We start from the raw sequence: 10,938 nt of genomic DNA, 5'->3' as shown, positions 1-10,938 counted from the left end.
CTTTTTATGTTTGGGTGACAGGTCCCCTTTAAGGTTGAACGTGATGGACATGTGTCTTTTTTCAACCAAACTTAATATGTTACTAAGTTACTAATTACTATGTTCAACTAATAATAACACCACGAGGTGTAAATGGCTGTCAACTTTGCACTATATATGTAACCTTTCCAAATCAAGTACATCGTATGTGACTCCCCCACCGATCATATAGTAAGTCTGTCTACTGACCAGACACACACGGGGGTAAATGCCAAATATTGTCCAACCGGGAACACAGAGGCTTCGCAATGACCACCAAATCCTCATTCAGTATGGCACATAAAGAAAAGAAGATTTACCAATAGTGTGATAAAGTTCAGCTCCTTCAGCCCCTGCTCAATGCAGGCTACTCACAGGCTACTCACTGGCTACTCACTGGCTACTCACAGGCTACTCACTGGCTACTCACTGGCTACTCACAGGCTACTCACTGGCTACTCACAGGCTACTCACTGGCTACTCACTGGCTACTCACAGGCTACTCACTGGCTACTCACAGGCTACTCACTGACAACTCACAGGCTACTCACAGGCTACTCACTGGCTACTCACTGACAACTCACAGGCTACTCACAGGCTATTTACTGGTTACTCACAGGCTTCTCACAGGCTACTCACTGACAACTCACAGGCTAATCACGGGCTATTTACTGGCTACTCACAGGCTTCTCACTGGCTACTCACTGACAACTCACAGGCTAATCACGGGCTATTTACTGGCTACTCACAGGCTTCTCACAGGCTACTCACGGGCTATTTACTGGCTACTCACAGGCTACTCACAGGTTACTCACTGGCTACTCACAGGGTACTCACTGGCTACTCACTGGCTACTCACAGGCTATTCACTGGCTACTCACAGGATTCTCAAGAATCACAAAACATATAATAATTCAAATTTCACCAGCGATAATGAATAAATAAAGGAATATAATCCCTTCATTTAAACCCAAAGTTTGTGTGGACTGTCAGTCTATGGGCGGAAATGATGCCTGTAAGGGCTGTGTGAGGGCGGAAGTGGCACATGTAAGGGCCTGTGTGAGGGCAGATGTGGCACATGTAAAAGTCTGTGTGAGGGCAAAAGTGGCACATGTAAGGGCCTGTGTGAGGGCGGAAGTGGCACATGTAAGGGTCTGTGTGAGGGCGGAAGTGGCACATGTAAGGGTCTGTGTGAGGGCGGAAGTGGCACTTGTGAGGGCCTGGGTACAGGAGGAAGTGACACGTGTAAGGGTCTGTGTGAGGGCGGAAGTGGCACATGTAAGGGTCTGTGTGAGGGCGGAAGTGGCACATGTAAGGGTCTGTGTGAGGGCGGAAGTGGCACTTGTGAGGGCCTGGGTACAGGAGGAAGTGACACGTGTAAGGGTCTGTGTGAGGGCGGAAGTGGCACATGTAAGGGTCTGTGTGAGGGCGGAAGTGGCACATGTAAGGGTCTGTGTGAGGGCGGAAGTGGCACTTGTGAGGGCCTGGGTACAGGAGGAAGTGACACGTGTAAGGGTCTGTGTGAGGGCGGAAGTGGCACATGTAAGGGTCTGTGTGAGGGCGGAAGTGGCACATGTAAGGGTCTGTGTGAGGGCGGAAGTGGCACTTGTGAGGGCCTGGGTACAGGAGGAAGTGACACGTGTAAGGGTCTGTGTGAGGGCGGAAGTGGCACATGTAAGGGTCTGTGTGAGGGCGGAAGTGGCACATGTAAGGGTCTGTGTGAGGGCGGAAGTGGCACATGTAAGGGTCTGTGTGAGGGCGGAAGTGGCACTTGTGAGGGCCTGGGTACAGGAGGAAGTGACACGTGTAAGGGTCTGTGTGAGGGCGGAAGTGGCACATGTAAGGGTCTGTGTGAGAGCGGAAGTGGCACATGTAAGGGTCTCTGTGAGGGCGGAAGTGGCACTTGTGAGGGCCTGGGTACAGGAGGAAGTGACACGTGTAAGGGTCTGTGTGAGGGCGGAAGTGGCACATGTAAGGGTCTGTGTGAGGGCGGAAGTGGCACATGTAAGGGTCTGTGTGAGGGCGGAAGTGGCACATGTAAGGGTCTGTGTGAGGGCGGAAGTGGCACTTGTGAGGGCCTGGGTACAGGAGGAAGTGACACGTGTAAGGGTCTGTGTGAGGGCGGAAGTGGCACATGTAAGGGTCTGTGTGAGGGCGGAAGTGGCACATGTAAGGGTCTGTGTGAGGGCGGAAGTGGCACATGTAAGGGTCTGTGTGAGGGCGGAAGTGGCACATGTAAGGGTCTGTGTGAGGGCGGAAGTGGCACATGTAAGGGTCTGTGTGAGGGCGGAAGTGGCACATGTAAGGGTCTGTGTGAGGGCGGAAGTGGCACATGTAAGGGCCTGTGTGAGGGCGGTAGTGGCACATGTAAGGGCCTGTGTGAGGGCGGTAGTGGCACATGTAAGGGTCTGTGTGAGGGCAAAAGTGGCACATGTAAGGGCCTGTGTGAGGGCGGAAGTGGCACATGTAAGGGTCTGTGTGAGGGCGGAAGTGGCACATGTAAGGGTCTGTGTGAGGGCGGAAGTGGCACATGTAAGGGTCTGTGTGAGGGCGGAAGTGGCACATGTAAGGGTCTGTGTGAGGGCAAAAGTGGCACATGTAAGGGCCTGTGTGAGGGCGGAAGTGGCACATGTAAGGGTCTGTGTGAGGGCAGAAGTGGCACTTGTGAGGGCCTGTGTGAGGGCAGAAGTGGCACATGTAAGGGTCTGTGTGAGGGCAGAAGTGGCACTTGTGAGGGCCTGGGTACAGGAGGAAGTGACACGTGTAAGGGTCTGTGTGAGGGTCTGTGGAAGGGCAAAAGTGATATTTGTAAATCTGTGTAAAATTATGTTGCAAAAGCAGCTTATTTGTAAAACCCGGCTTCATCTAAATAAACCATTTTCATATAAATATACTTTAGCAGTATGTGCCATTGGGTAATCCTAAATAGGAAACTGCCATTTTAGGTACTAAGGGCCGCCCCCTGGGATCATAGGAGTCACAGTGCACACAAACAAGCCAAGGCACACATACATGCTAGGCCCCATCAGCCAATGAATGGGCAGAGTTCTGCCTTTTGCTCCCACACTACTTCCTGTTACAGTTAGAGCTGCATCACTTCCTGTCAGCTGATCTCTGAGGGAGCACCCAGCCCATCACTAAATGGCGGCTCAAGGGAAAGGATGTAAAAGGGCAATATTTACTGATATATATATACACCAGATCTTTAATAGGTCACTTAATATTATATAAACTATCTGTTGGTTACGTATTCATTCTGGGGGGATAGTTTCCCTTTAATAACTCCAACAACAACGTACCCCACTTTGCATCTAAAATGGAGTCCAAATTTTGCACGTTGCATAATGTCCGTTCGTGTGTATGTAAATAAGCCCCGGTGCCTTCAGGACGGAAATCCCAAGGATATGCATGTGAAACAAAGCACAAAACCTGCCCTTATGGGCTTGGGAACAGCTCGGAAACACAAACACATCACATACCTGCCAAAACAAATAGGCTCCTCCCATTTCACAAGTGACACAAGTGTCAGCGAATACAACATGCCCGCGTGAGTGCCACCTTGCACGAAACATGGCGTTAATTATAAGAGAAACTCATGGTGTTACCGCCAGCCTGGCATTTAAACCTTTGCCCGCTTTCTCCCAGGCCTGATAGGGAGGCGACAACCTTGCGCAATTGCCGTGTTCTATTCGAGGCTCGTGTTTGTGCGCAGAATATACTTTTCCAAGGAAGTGTAACCTTTTCCAATACACATTTCTCAGCCGCCCTGTCATCCTATAACAAGGAAGCTTAAGGTTATTGTGGGTCATTTTTTCAGATAAAACTAATGTATTCTCCAGAGTATATATATATGTGTGTGTGTGTGTATAGGAGGCTACATGACTGCTAACGTGGCACTAAGGGGATCTCGGCACAGACGGGGCCAGTTTGTAGCTCCTACGTGAGACAGTGGGGGTCATTTATCAACACTGGGCAAATTTGCCCATGGGCAGTAACCCGTGGCAACCAAACAAATTGTTGCTTTCATTGTTCTACCTGTAGCAGGCTGAAAAAAGCCAATCACTGATTGGTTGTAGGGTCGGATTGGGCTGTCGGGACACTGGGAAAAATCCCTAGTGGGCCTCGGCGGCCCAGACCCGACCCTCGCTGGCACTTCCCCTGCCCAACCGCGTGCTCAGGGGAGGATGTTGGGAGGGGGACCCTGCAGGGGGTTAGGGGGACCCCTGCGGGGACGGGGGCCAGGGGTGTTAGGGAATGCGGCTGGCAGGGGAACCTGCAGGGACCCCCGATGGGCCCTGCCCCCCCTCCAGTCCGACCCTGATTGGTTGCTATGGGTTAATGCCCAAGAGCAAATTTGCCCAGTGTTGCTAAATGAGCCCCATTGTGCGCGGCACAAGTAGGTTCAAATCCATGCACAGAATAAGCTGAAGAATTCCAATTCCAACCCAAACATTTGCCTTTCCCCCCATAGGCGACAAAGTTATAGAAGATGATAGGGAACTGCCCTTTGCATGTTCTTATTTGGAACACACACGGCACATAGTCGAGTCCTGGGCGGAACCAGTTTTTGAGACACGGACCTGACCCGGATCTGCGGCCTGTGACCCGGAACTGCAACCTGCATTTTTACTTGCTTTGACCTGTTACCCGACCCGCAACTGCCTTATCCGCAACCCGATCCACTAACCGCCAACCTCCATTACACAGGCAGTGGGGCCCCACCAGTGAAATGTGTGTGTATAGGAGGCTGCCATGACTGCTAATGTGGCACTAAGGCACAGACCGGGGCAGTTTGTAGCTCCTACGTGAGACAGTGGTGGTCATTTATCAACACTCTGCAAATTTGCCCATGGGCAGTAACCCATGGCAACCAATCATATTGTTCTCCCTGTAGAAGGCTGAAAAAAGCCAATCCCTGATAGGTTGCAGGATCGGACTGGATCGTCGGGACACGAGGAAAAATCCTAGAGGGCCCCGGCGGGCAGACTCAACCCTCACTGGCGCTTCCCCTGCCCAACTGTTCCTCCCCTGATGCGTTAAATTTATGTGCGCTCAGGGGAGGACGTCGGCTGGGGGGATAGGGAAGTCCCTGCGGGGGGGGGGGGGTTAGTGGATACAGCCCCCTGCAGGGAGCCTGCTGGTACCTTAAAGCAACCCTGCAGAGGGCCTGGCACACACAACAACCACTACCCCCCCCCATTAATTTGTGCCCCCATTCCTGGCCCACTAGGTAGAAAAGCAGCTGGGGAGGGTGGTCCATGTAGGGTTACCTATCTGGTTTTGACCTGGACAGCCCTGTTTTCGGAAGGCTGTCCGGGTCAGAACCACCACCATTTTTGGAAGGGCTGTCCGGGTCAGAACCACCACCGTTTTTGGAAGGGCTGTCCGGGTCAGAACCACCAGTTTTCGGAAGGGCTGTCCAGGTCAAAACCACCAATGTTTTCTAAAGGGCTGTCCGGGTCAGAACCACCACTGTTTTCTAAAGGGCTGTCCGGGTCAAAACCACCACTGTTTTCTAAAGGGCTGTCCGGCTCAAAACCACCACCGTTTTCGGAAGGGCTGTCTGGGTCAGAACCACCACTGTTTTCGGAAGGGCTGTCCGGGTCAAAACCACCACCATTTTCGGAAGGGCTGTCCGGGTCAAAACCACCAATGTTTTCTAAAGGGCTGTCCGGCTCAAAACCACCAATGTTTTCTAAAGGGCTGTCCGGGTCAAAACCACCAATGTTTTCTAAAGGGCTGTCCGGGTCAAAACCACCAATGTTTTCTAAAGGGCTGTCCGGCTCAAAACCACCAATGTTTTCGGAAGGGCTGTCCGGCTCAAAACCACCAATGTTTTCGGAAGGGCTGTCCGGCTCAAAACCACCACCGTTTTCGGAAGGGCTGTCCGGCTCAAAACCACCAATGTTTTCGGAAGGGCTGTCCGGCTCAAAACCACCACCGTTTTCGGAAGGGCTGTCCGGCTCAAAACCACCAATGTTTTCTAAAGGGCTGTCCGGCTCAAAACCACCACCGTTTTCGGAAGGGCTGTCCGGCTCAAAACCACCAATGTTTTCTAAAGGGCTGTCCGGCTCAAAACCACCACCGTTTTCGGAAGGGCTGTCCGGGTCAAAACCACCAATGTTTTCGGAAGGGCTGTCCGGCTCAAAACCACCACCGTTTTCGAAAGGGCTGTCCGGGTCAAAACCACCACTGTTTTCGAAAGGGCTGTCTGGGTCAAAACCACCACCGTTTTCGGAAGGGCTGTCCGGGTCAGAACCACCACCGTTTTCGAAAGGGCTGTCCGGGTCAAAACCACCACCGTTTTCGAAAGGGCTGTCCGGGTCAAAACCACCACCGTTTTCGGAAGGGCTGTCCGGGTCAAAACCACCACTGTTTTCGAAAGGGCTGTCTGGGTCAAAACCACCACCGTTTTCGGAAGGGCTGTCCGGGTCAGAACCACCACCGTTTTCGAAAGGGCTGTCCGGGTCAAAACCACCACTGTTTTCGGAAGGGCTGTCTGGGTCAAAACCACCAATGTTTTCGAAAGGGCTGTCCGGGTCAAAACCACCACCGTTTTCGGAAGGGCTGTCCGGGTCAAAACCACCACTGTTTTCGAAAGGGCTGTCCGGGTCAGAACCACCACCGTTTTCGAAAGGGCTGTCCGGGTCAAAACCACCAATGTTTTCGAAAGGGCTGTCCGGGTCAAAACCACCACCGTTTTCGGAAGGGCTGTCCGGGTCAAAACCACCACCGTTTTCGGAAGGCTGTCCGGGTCAGAACCACCACCATTTTTGGAAGGGCTGTCTGGGTCAAAACCACCAATGTTTCAGTATCTAGCTCTTTTCCTATTAACCCCTGACATGCTGGTTATGTCCTATTGCCACCCCCAAAACTCACAAGGGGCCCCATTAGTCAGACAAGCAGACAGTGCCAGGCACAGCGTTGGGGGCACATCAGGAGCCTGGTACTTACCTTCTGCTCAAACACAGCAATAAGTCCAGTTCTGACTTGTGCCCCAGTGGGCTGCGCCGGATGCCGGAAGCACTAACCAGGGTGCAGGGGGCCCACGTGCTCGATGCCTGGAGGTTTTGTAACCTCGAGAAAAAGAAGCAGTGGACAAGCATATTAATAAAAATGTCAATAAGTTCAGTTCTCTGTGTACACAAATCAATACCCACAGTGTATTCCCGACACACAGAGCCGGTGTGAGGAGACAGCAGAAAGGACAATGGCTTCCCACATCCCTGTGGCTCCACGGGGGGAAAATACAAAGAACATACAGTGTGGGACACTGGGGGGAGCAGAGAGTGGCCCCTGAGACCCCCCCCCCTCCCCCCGGTCACTATTCTGCTCCAGGAAAACAAAAATAGTAAAAAGGTAAATCTTTCCCTTAATCGTTGTCTTGTTTTCATACAGGAGAAAAATAACCTCAAGGAAAAGTAAAGTTTCACAGACACATGTGAATCAATGAGAAAAAAAAAGTCCCGGGTTCTGAAGGCGACAGCACCTCCCTAAAGCTTGTGGAACAGCCCCATCTACTTCTGTCTTTATATATAGGAATACATTACAGGGTCCAGTTACCCCGGGGTGGGGCAGCAACTGATGCAAACTGCCATGCTAAATGCCCTTGACCCCCTGTTTGCATGCAACGCATTGTACCTCCCAAATGGAGCACATAGAGTAAACTGCATGCTCTGAGGGAAAATATTTATTTGTCATTGGTAGGGTTGCCACCTTCTTCTGTCAATAACATGGGCCTGCGGGTTGGGGAGAGGTCATGACTCCATTTTGGGGTGGGGCTATAATGTAATGGGCAGGGAAATGGCCGCCTTCTTCTGTCAATAACATGGGCCTGCGGGTTGGGGAGAGGTCATGACTCCATTTTGGGGTGGGGCTATAATGTAATGGGCAGGGAAATGGCCGCCTTCTTCTGTCAATAACATGGGCCTGCGGGTTGGGGACAGGTCATGACTCCATTTTGGGGTGGGGCTATAATGTAATGGGCAGGGAAATGGCCGCCTTCTTCTGTCAATAACATGGGCCTGCGGGTTGGGGACAGGTCATGACTCCATTTTGGGGTGGGGCTATAATGTAATGGGCAGGGAAATGGCCGCCTTCTTCTGTCAATAACATGGGCCTGCGGGTTGGGGACAGGTCATGACTCCATTTTGGGGTGGGGCTATAATGTAATGGGCAGGGAAATGGCCGCCTTCTTCTGTCAATAACATGGGCCTGCGGGTTGGGGAGAGGTCATGACTCCATTTTGGGGTGGGGCTATAATGTAATGGGCAGGGAAATGGCCGCCTTCTTCTGTCAATAACATGGGTCTGCGGGTTGGGGAGAGGTCATGACTCCATTTTGGGGTGGGGCTATAATGTAACGGGCAGGGAAATGGCCATCTTCTTCTGTCAATAACATGGGCCTGCGGGTTGGGGACAGGTCATGACTCCATTTTGGGGTGGGGCTATAATGTAACGGGCAGGGAAATGGCCGCCTTCTTCTGTCAATAACATGGGCCTGCGGGTTGGGGACAGGTCATGACTCCATTTTGGGGTGGGGCTATAATGTAACGGGCAGGGAAATGGCCACCTTCTTCTGTCAATAACATGGGTCTGCGGGTTGGGGAGAGGTCATGACTCCATTTTGGGGTGGGGCTATAATGTAATGGGCAGGGAAATGGCCGCCTTCTTCTGTCAATAACATGGGTCTGCGGGTTGGGGACAGGTCATGACTCCATTTTGGGGTGGGGCTATAATGTAACAGGCAGGGAAATGGCCGCCTTCTTCTGTCAATAACATGGGCCTGCGGGTTGGGGAGAGGTCATGACTCCATTTTGGGGTGGGGCTATAATATAACGGGCAGGGAAATGAGCAGGTTGGGTGGGAAAGATGGATGGGTGGGGCTATAGGCAGAGTAGAGGGCGGAGATAGCTAGAAAGGTTGATTGGCAGCAGAGATGGTCAGGAAAGGGAGGGATTTATAGGGCATTTCCAATTTACTGGAAAGTACATTGCTGGTATATTTGTAATACCGGTACCGGCCCTAGCTGGGGATTTACTGGTTAGGCCGCTCAAATACCGGCCAGGTGGCAACCCCAGCCATCAGGTGTGCGTGTAAGTGGCCCTTGGGCATCTACCTACACAGCCCCTGCACTCCCCCTACAGTTTTATTAAGGGCAGGTAAGGGGTTGCCACCTTCCCAGTTTTTACCCTGACGAACCGGTTTTCGGGGGTCAAAAATGACCTGCCCGGTTTCCATATTAGCGGAACAGCCAGGACCCTTCTAGACTGACATTGCGACTTTTCCGAGATTTACTATGCATCTAAACGACTAAAAATCCAAATTGGACAATTCTCCAGATTAAACTTCATGTAGAAGCCAATGGCAGAGGTCTCTTTACTTGAAGTTCTTTCTTCAATACAAACCGAATCCAAATCTTATTAAGCATAGGCTAATTAGGTTATGGAAGGGTTAAAGAGTTACATTTTCAACTTCTGTGTTATGTGACAAAAAGTCACGTGATTTATAGGATTCGGTTTGGCCAAGAGCGTGGATTCGACCGAATGCTGCTGAATAAGGCAGAATCTTGGCCGAACCAAATCCTGGATTGGGCAATGCATAATGGATTCATGGGGAAATTCCACATTTCACTATTGCTAGTTTTTTTAGCAAAACGGGCACAAAAAAGTCCTAGTTGTGTCCAAAAAAAGCCGCACAATAGCTGTGTAAGCAAAACCGGACAGATTCGCTCATCACCAGCAGTAACCCATAGCCACCAATAGGATGTTTGCTTTTAAACAGGTGACCACTAAATTCTACCTGCTGATTGGTTGCTATGGGTTACTGCTCCTGGGCAAACTTAGTGCCTTATATGACCCAACTCCACTTGTGCACTAAATGCTTTTGGCGTTTCTATGCCCCAGAATCCTTGCGTGGGTGAAACTTAATAAACAATAATCATTACCCAGGAGGAAGAATACACTAAAAACAAAAAAGGTACGGGTATGGGATCCGTTATCTGGAAAGCCGTTATCCAGAAAGCTCCGAATTACGGAAAGCCCGTCTCCCATAGACTCCATTTTAATCAAATAATTCAGAATTTTAAAAATGATTTCCTTTTTCCCTGTAATAATAAAACAGTACCTGTACTTGATCCCAACTAAGATATAATTACCCCTTATTGGGGCAGAACAGCCCTATTGGGTTTATTTAATGGTTAAATGATTCCCTTTTCTCTGTAATAATAAAACAGTACTTGTACTTGATCCCAACTAAGATATAATTACCCCTTATTGGGGCAGAACAGCCCTATTGGGTTTATTTAATGGTTAAATGATTCCCTTTTCTCTGTAATAATAAAACAGTACCTGTACTTGATCCCAACTAAGATATAATTACCCCTTATTGGGGCAGAACAGCCCTATTGGGTTTATTTCATGGTTAAATGATTCCCTTTTCTCTGTAATAATAAAACAGTACCTGTACTTGATCCCAACTAAGATATAATTACCCCTTATTGGGGCAGAACAGCCCTATTGGGTTTATTTAATGGTTAAATGATTCCCTTTTCTCTGTAATAATAAAACAGTACCTGTACTTGATTCCAACTAAGATATAATTACCCCTTATTGGGGCAGAACAGCCCTATTGGGTTTATTTAATGGTTAAATGATTCCCTTTTCTCTGTAATAATAAAACAGTACCTGTACTTGATCCCAACTAAGATATAATTACCCCTTATTGGGGGCAGAACAGCCCTATTGGGTTTATTTAATGGTTAAATGATTCCCTTTTCTCTGTAATAATAAAACAGTACCTGTACTTGATCCCAACTAAGATATAATTACCCCTTATTGGGGCAGAACAGCCCTATTGGGTTTATTTAATGGTTAAATGATTCCCTTTTCTCTGTAATAATAAAACAGTACCTGTACTTGAT

Source organism: Xenopus tropicalis, chromosome 6, assembly GCF_000004195.4.
Source record: "Xenopus tropicalis strain Nigerian chromosome 6, UCB_Xtro_10.0, whole genome shotgun sequence".
Lineage (NCBI taxonomy): Eukaryota > Metazoa > Chordata > Amphibia > Anura > Pipidae > Xenopus > Xenopus tropicalis.
Note: the sequence above shows the minus strand (reverse complement) of the source record.